The sequence below is a fragment of the Pongo pygmaeus genome, chromosome 9 (assembly GCF_028885625.2).
Source record: "Pongo pygmaeus isolate AG05252 chromosome 9, NHGRI_mPonPyg2-v2.0_pri, whole genome shotgun sequence".
NCBI classification, from domain to species: Eukaryota; Metazoa; Chordata; class Mammalia; order Primates; family Hominidae; genus Pongo; species Pongo pygmaeus.
The window spans coordinates 72,996,032-73,003,799 of NC_072382.2; the positions used below are offsets into that span (position 1 = coordinate 72,996,032).

General features: G+C 44.4%; 1 protein-coding gene across 26 annotated transcripts in view; it reads right to left on the bottom strand.

Moving 5' to 3' along the window:
- NUMA1 (nuclear mitotic apparatus protein 1) overlaps nucleotides 1–7,768 on the bottom strand; it is a 77,691-nt gene that overhangs the window by 69,128 nt on the left and 795 nt on the right. The window lies entirely within an intron of this gene.

The following is a 7,768-nucleotide window of genomic DNA, read 5'->3' on the forward strand; positions in this document are numbered from 1 at the left end:
TGCTGCAGCTCATGAGGGGTATAGTAGGAAATTCTTAGGCAATAAGAGGTTTCTCCAAAACTCACATTGTCACACCACAGGAAATCTAGAAAAGCAGCCAATTACCTCACTCCTCATTGAGGCCATCACAGAAGTACAGGCACTGAACAAATGCCCACTTGCTAGGCAGAATGCAGCTGCTGCCCACACGTTAGTACCCAGTGGTAAGGTGGATACAATGTGACCTCAGAGGACCAAGAGTTGAGGTCACATTGCATCTACCTTGCCACCGGGTACCAAAAATTTGACAAACTGCAAAACAAGTGTCTCTGGCCAGTCACAGGAAGGCACTCAAGTATCAAATAAACATGCCTGAAATATATGCAGTCTTTCCTCCTCACCAGATAAACCAGTCCTCAGCTGCAGTAAGGCAGAAGAAATCTGCAAGGCTGAATCACTGGTATTTCCTGTGCAGACTTCAAAGAAACTGGCCCTTCAATAGGACAGAAAGGGCAGGCGACACAGCAGCCAACAGAGGCCTCAACCCAGGAGCATGCTATGCAATAATGCCTTCTCTCCCTTCTACAGCCATCAGATACCTCATTTTTACTTCTGCCAAATGGCCCCTTACTACCGCGACTGATTACCTAATGGCCAACCCTTTACCTTGGTTCTCTCCTCCCCTCAATGAGACCCAAGATACTGGCCTTTCCAGACAGCTCCTCCCCCAATTTGCCAGAGGAATTGTCAAAACTATTCCCTGGCCAGACGCGGTGGCTCACGCCTGTAATCCCAGCACTTTGGGAGGCCGAGGCGGGCGGATCACAAGGTCAGGAGATAGAGACCACGGTGAAACCCCGTCTCTACTAAAAATACAAAAAATTAGCCAGGCGCAGTGGCGGGTGCCTGCAGTCCCAGCTACTCGGGACAGGAGGCTGAGGCAGGAGAATGGCGTGAACCTGGGAGGCGGAGCTTGAAGTGAGCCGAGATGGTGCCACTGCACTTCAGCCTGGGTGACACAAAGCGAGACTCCATCTCAAAAAAAAAAAAAAAAAGCTGCCTAGGCCAGGCACAATGGCTTACACCTATAAACCTAGCACTTTGGGAGGCCGAGGCAGGAGGACTGCTTGAGCTCAGGTGTTCAAGACTAGCCTGAGCAACACAGCAAGACCTTGTCTCTACTAAAAATCAAAAAAATTAGCTGGGTGTAGTCCCAGCTACACTACTTAGGAGGCTGAGGTGGGAAGACAGCCACTGCACTCCAGCCTGGGTGACAGAGCGAGACCCTGTCTCAAAAAAAAAAAAAAAAAAAAAAAAAGTTGCCCACAGTAGGAGGTAGAGGAGAGGCCATTATCAAGTACACTCTCAGTAAACCATGAATCTGACAGAGCTACCCAAAACATCAATGCAGTCTTAAGTTGCATTAGTAGAAGATGACTCTATGCCCCACCTTTGAAGAGCAAAGTTAGAGGACTTGCAGAGGAAGAACACCAATGACCATGGCGAAGGGTCTAGAAGTATATCATTTCAAATGTGGAGGAAGAACTACACACTTTTAGCCAGGGGAGAACAAGAAAACTTTTTTCAAATATATGCATAGCTTTCACATAGATGAGGAGAAAGACTTATGAGTCCACTATAAGAATACAAAACCAGAACTAATGAGTGGAAGTTACAGGAAGATCGATTTTGGTTTGCCACAGGGAAGAAATTTCAGCATGTTGTAGAAGTTCAGAATGTGGCATGTAGAACCCAGAATGCTTGGATTAGGATGTCAACTCCACCACTTATAAACTGTGTGGCTTTGGGGAGATTAATCTACCTGTGCCTCAGTTGCCTTCCCTGTAAAAGAGAATAGTAATAAGAGAACTTAGCTCACAGAGCTTTAAGAATTAGCTTCCGGGGCTGGCCGCAGTGGCTCAGGCCTGTAATCCCAGCACTTTGGGAGGCTGAGGTGGGTGGATCACCTGAGGTCAGGAGTTCAAGACCAGACTGGCCAACATGGGGGAACCTGTCTCTACTAAAAATACAAAAAAAATTAGCTAGGCGTGGTGGCGCATGCCTGTAATCCCAGCTACTCAGGAGGATGAGGCAGGAGAATCACTTGAACCCGGGAGGCAGAGGTTGCAGTGAGCCGAGATCACGCCACTGCACTTCAGCCTGGGCACCAGGAGTGAAACTCCGTCTCAAAACAAAGACAAAAAAAAAAAAATAACCAGACAGTAGTGGTATGCGCCTGTAATCCCAGCTACTCGGGGGTCTGAGGCAGGAGAATCATTTGAACCTGGGAGGTGGAAGTTGCAGTGAGCAGAAATCATGCCACTGCACTCCAGTCTAGGCGATAGAGAGAGGCTCCATCTCAAAAAAAAAAAATTTAAAAAAAAAGTAGTTTCTGTAAAGTACTTAGAACAGTGCCTAGTTCACAGTATATGCTGGAAAAAAAATGTTACCTATTGCTATTACTAACTGTTGATACAACAGACCAGGCTGGGTGTGGTGGTTTGTGCTTGTAATCCCAGCACTTTGAGAGAATTGCTTGAGCTCAAGAGTTTGAGACCAGCCTGGGCAACACAGTGAGACCTCGTCTCTACTAAAAATAAAAAGAGTTGCCAGGCACAGTGCCGTGCACTTGTAGTTCCAGCTATTCAGCAGGCTGAGGTGCGAGGATAGCTTGAGTCCAGGAGATCGAAGCTGCAGTGAGCTATGATGACGCCACTGCACTCCAGCCAGAGTGACAGAGCAAGACCCTGTCTCAAAATAACAAACAGGCTGGGTGCAGTGGCTCACGCCTGTAATCCCAGCACTTTGGGAGGCCGAGGCGGGTGGATCACCTGAGGTCAGGAGTTCGAGACCAGCCTGGGCAACATGGTCAAACCCTGTCTCTACTAAAAATACAAAAATTAGCTGGTTGCGGTGGCACGTGCTGTAATCCCAGCTACTTGGGAGGCTGAGGCAGGAGAATCACTTGAGCCCAGGAGGCGGAGGTTGCAGTGAGCCAAGACTGCGCAATTGCACTCCGGCCTGGGCGACAGAGTGAGACTCCATCTCAAAATAAATAAATAAATAAAATAAAATAAAAATAATAAACAATACAAAAAACAGACCAGATAACTTGAAGACCTTCCTACTAAATATGCCTAGAAGTGCTCAGAAAAATATAATAAACATCCTTTTAGACTGTGCCAGCTATGAAGGTATTGTCTCTCAGCTCCACATCTACCCTGTTATGCTCCGCTTTGTGATGCTGGGGCCTGGACTCCACTAAACCCCATTTCACATTTGCCAGCTGGCTCCCTGTCAACAGGGGGTGATAAGGGGAAAACAGAAGACAAGAGAAGGCTACAAGGGACTTCCTCCTTCTTGTAGCCTGGTGTTTCTTGACAACAGAAGTTGGCTCTTCCCAGTTGCTTTCTAAACTCCCAAAACCAGCCTCCTGCCCCTCAAAGGCACCAGCATCAGCTAAGTAAAGCTCAATAGAAGCCAGCTCCTCCAGGTTCCTCCTATGAGGGCCTGAGAAACCAGCAGCACCAGGTAACACCCTCTCTCCAGAGAATATGGGTACAGCTCTTCCAGATCCCTCTAGACTTCTAGGTTCTGGTAGCCCCAACCTTCCTCCCTTTGTTTTTCAGTCCTGGATGACAAAAATTCTTTATGCAGTTATTATATTGAAGTTACTTTAATATTCCCTTTCTGCTTTTTTAGCCCTCCACCAAGGGTTTAAACCAATCTCCTTTATGGAGTTCACTCTATTGTGTGGTTTCTGTTTTGCTGATTGGATCTGAACTGACATATAGATAAACTGAGCTCTCAAGAAAGTAAGAAAAATCCCCAGGAACCAGAAACAAAGAATTAGTGAGGAAGATTAGGGAGCTGATGACATAGCTGTCCTAGCAGTGTATGGAATTTGTAACACCCTCATAGGTTCAGAAGACAGATCTTGAGTCCACAAAAGGCACTGAGATCCCTGTGCAGAGGCTGAGATTCTTAAGTTTATACTCAGTAAGATAATAGACTAGGAAAAAAAATCTGTCCAGAGAGAAATAAAAAACTTGCCCTGCTCACCTAGTGAGGAGGGAAAAGCCTTCCAGGAATTCAAAACAGGCTGGGTGAAGTGGCTCATGCCAGTAATCCCAGCACATTGGGAGGCTGAGGTGGGTGGATTGCTTGAGCCCAGGAGTTCGAGACCAGCCTGGGCAACATGGCAAAACCCTGTCTCTACAGAAAATATAAAAATTTGCCGGGTATGGTGGTGTGCACCTGTAGTCCCAGCTACTTGGGAGGCTGAGGTTGCAGTGAGCCAAGATCCTGCAACTGCACTCCAACCTGGGCAACAAAGCCAGACAGATCCTATCTCAAAAAATAAAATAAAATAAAATTCTAGAAAGCAGACATTAATATGTAGTGAAAAACAAACAATCAGTGGTTCCTGGTATCAGGGTGAAAGGAAAAACGGACTGTAAAGAAGTATGAGAGCCGGGCGTGGTGGCTCATGCCTGTAATCCCAGCACTTTGGGAGGCCGAGGAGGGCGGATTACCTGAGGTCGGGAGTTCAAGACTAGCCCGACCAACATGGTGAAACCCCATTTCTACTAAAAATACAAAATTAGCTGGGCGTGATGGTGCATGCCTGTAATCCCAGCTACTCAGGAGGCTGAGGCAGGAGAATCACTTGAACCCGGGAGGCAGAGGTTGCAGGGAGCCGAGATTGCACCACTGGACTCCAGCCTGGGGAACAAGAGTAAAAATCCATCTTAAAAAAAAAAAAAAAAAAGAAGCATGAGAAATCTTTTAATCTTTTGGGGGTGAGAGAAATCCTCTGTATCTTGATTATGGCTGTTGTTTATAGGTGTAGACATCTGCCAAAACTCAACTTTCTTTAAAATTATTACAGACACAAAACTGAAAACATGAGACAAAAACAAGATCACGAGAAACAAGCAGATTTGAAAATGAACCAAAGAGCACTTCTAATAAATGAAAAAGTTAGCTAATAAAAATAAGAATTCAAAAAACAAATTAGACCTAGCTGAAGAGTAAACTAGTATACTAGAAGATAGATATAAGGAAATTATCCAGAAGTTAACACAGAAAGATAGAAATGGAAATTATGAAAGAAAGAATAAGATGTGGACGACAGGAATGAGGAAGTTCAACATAAGTTAAGCATGAGATCTGAGAGAGGTAAAGAGGTAATGATTGGGAATTTTTACACAATTAGTGAAAAGATATGAAATTTCAGATTAAGGAATTACTATATGCCCCCAGTATATAGTGATTTAAGAAAATTAAATTCACACCACGTAATGGAAGTACAGAACACAAATGACAGCAAAGAAGATCTTAAAAACAACCTACAATAAAGAAATACAATAAAGAAAGACAGGTTACCTACAATAAAATAAGTTAATTTGTAAGCATAGTTCTCAAGAGTAACAACAAAAAGCCAGAATTTCAATGAAAAAACACTTTCAAAGTGCTAAGAGACAATAATTGGAAGCCTAGTACCCAGCTAAACTACCAATCAAGACTGAAAGTGATCCGGGCACAGTGGCTCATGCCTATAATCCCAGCACTTTGAGAGGCCGAGGCGGGAGGATCACAAGGTCAGGAGATCGAGACCATGATGGCTAACATGATGAAACCCTGTCTCTACTAAAAATACAAAAAATTAGCTGGGCATGGTGGCGGGTGCCGGCCGTCCCAGCTACTCGGGAGGCTGAGGCAGGAGAATGGCGTGAACCCGGGAGGCAGAGCTTGCAGTGAGCCAAGATTGCGCCACTGCACTCCAGCCTCGGCAACAGAGCAAGACTCCATCTCAAAAAAAAAAGACTGAAAGTGAAATAAAGATTTTTAAAATGAAGACAGTGTTTACCACTAACAGATTCCCACTGAACAAACATCTGAAGGATGTATGTATCTATGCAATAAAAAAAGAAGGAATAAAATGCAAGGAAGAATAGTGAAAAAGCAAACAGTAGACATACATGGGTAAAATGAAATAATCACTAACAATACAAAACAATAAACATATTTTAATTGTGTTGCGGTCTCACTCTGTTGCCCAGGCTAGCTAAGAACTCCTGGGCTCAAGCCATTCTCCCGCCTGCTCCTCCTGCCTCAGCCTCCAGAGTAGTTGGGATGACAGGGTCGGCCACCATGCCCAGCTACAAAATAATAATTATTAATTAGAATTGTTCAACTTCGAGATGGATTGACTTTGGGAATGATCTCATTCTAGAAAGTACTCATTTTGAGTCTGGACACCACCTTTTGGTATGTTTAGTGTACACTGCGTAAGAGGCTAAATTAAATGACCACACCATATATTAGGTTAATGCAGAAGTAACTGCGGTTTTTGCCATTACTTTCAATGGCAATAACCGCAATTACTTTTGCACCAACCTAATATCTTCTGATCATAGTTTTATCAATTAGACACAGCTGTCCAAACAGCCCCTGATCAGCTCTGTTCAGCCACCTGAGCAGGGCTTTGACCTCATCCTAAAAGTTCTAGAATTCAAGTCTTATTTCAAGGCATTCTTCCCACTTCTATGTTCCACATGTAAAAAGAATTCTATGTTTCTTAACGAGCTTTCAGGTAAGGTCTTTACGCTTTTGGAATGTACAGCTTTTCGCTGTAAACTAAGAGCTTAGACATTACAATTAGTCATCCCTTGCTAGAACTTAGGCTAAGAAAAGAATACTTTGGAAGCTTTCACAAAGAAGTATGTGGTTCTTCCTCTAAAGAAGAAAATACCACACAGAAAGAGGGAGTGAGGAAACATACACCCATCTGTGCTGACAGAAAGCTACCTTACATGATCCTCATGTTCGCCCCTGGTTCCCATATATTCACAGCAGTAAAGATCTCCACAAAGTAGAGAGGCCCAACTCCCTTACCATTAAAGCTTTAACGACCAGACAACCCAGAAGTTTGGAAACATAGAACCAGGCAACAGATACTAGAGAGAGGGAACTATGTATTAAAGCAAGAAAATATCATCACGTTTTCAAGAGGGAGTACCATTCCAGGAAAGAGGACAGCTTGATACTGAGGTTCAAATGCCACTAAATGAAAACGGGAAAGCGAAGTTCCTGTGCCCTTTCAGCCCAAGAAATTATTCCAAAGCATACATTTATTCCCATTACATGTCGCAAATCCTGCCTAGCCATTAGGATACAGTGACGAAAAAGTCTCTCGTTATGTAGAAGGGCGGACAAACACGCAGAGACTTTTAAAATACCAGATGACAGGCCGGGCGTGATGGCTCACGCCTGTAATCCAAGTACTTTGGGAGGCCGAGGCGGGCGGATCACGAGGTCAGGAGTTCAAGACCCGCCTAGCCAAGATGGTGAAATCCTGTCTCTACTAAAAATACAAAAATTAGCCAGGTGTGGTGGCGGGCGCCTGTAATCCCAGCTACTCGGGAGGCTGAGGCAGGGAACTGTTTGAACCCGGGTAGCAGAGGTTGCAGAGAGCCGAGATCGCGCCACTGCACTCCAGCCTGGGCGACAGGGCGAGACTCCGTCTCAAAAAAAAAAAAAAAAAAAAAAAAAAATGACAAGTGCTAACTCAGAAGTAAGCAAAAGAGAGTACCCAGAGGCGGCAGCATCAACCCAGTGGGCTCCCGCCCACCCACAATCTTCACACAGTCACATCACTTATACTCATAAATTTGTACTCTCCGAGGTGCGTGTATGAAACATGTTATCTGTGAGAGTCCATGGATGAAAAACAAACAAAAAAAATTAAAAAAAAAAAAAAAAAAAGACTTAAGCTGTTTTGACC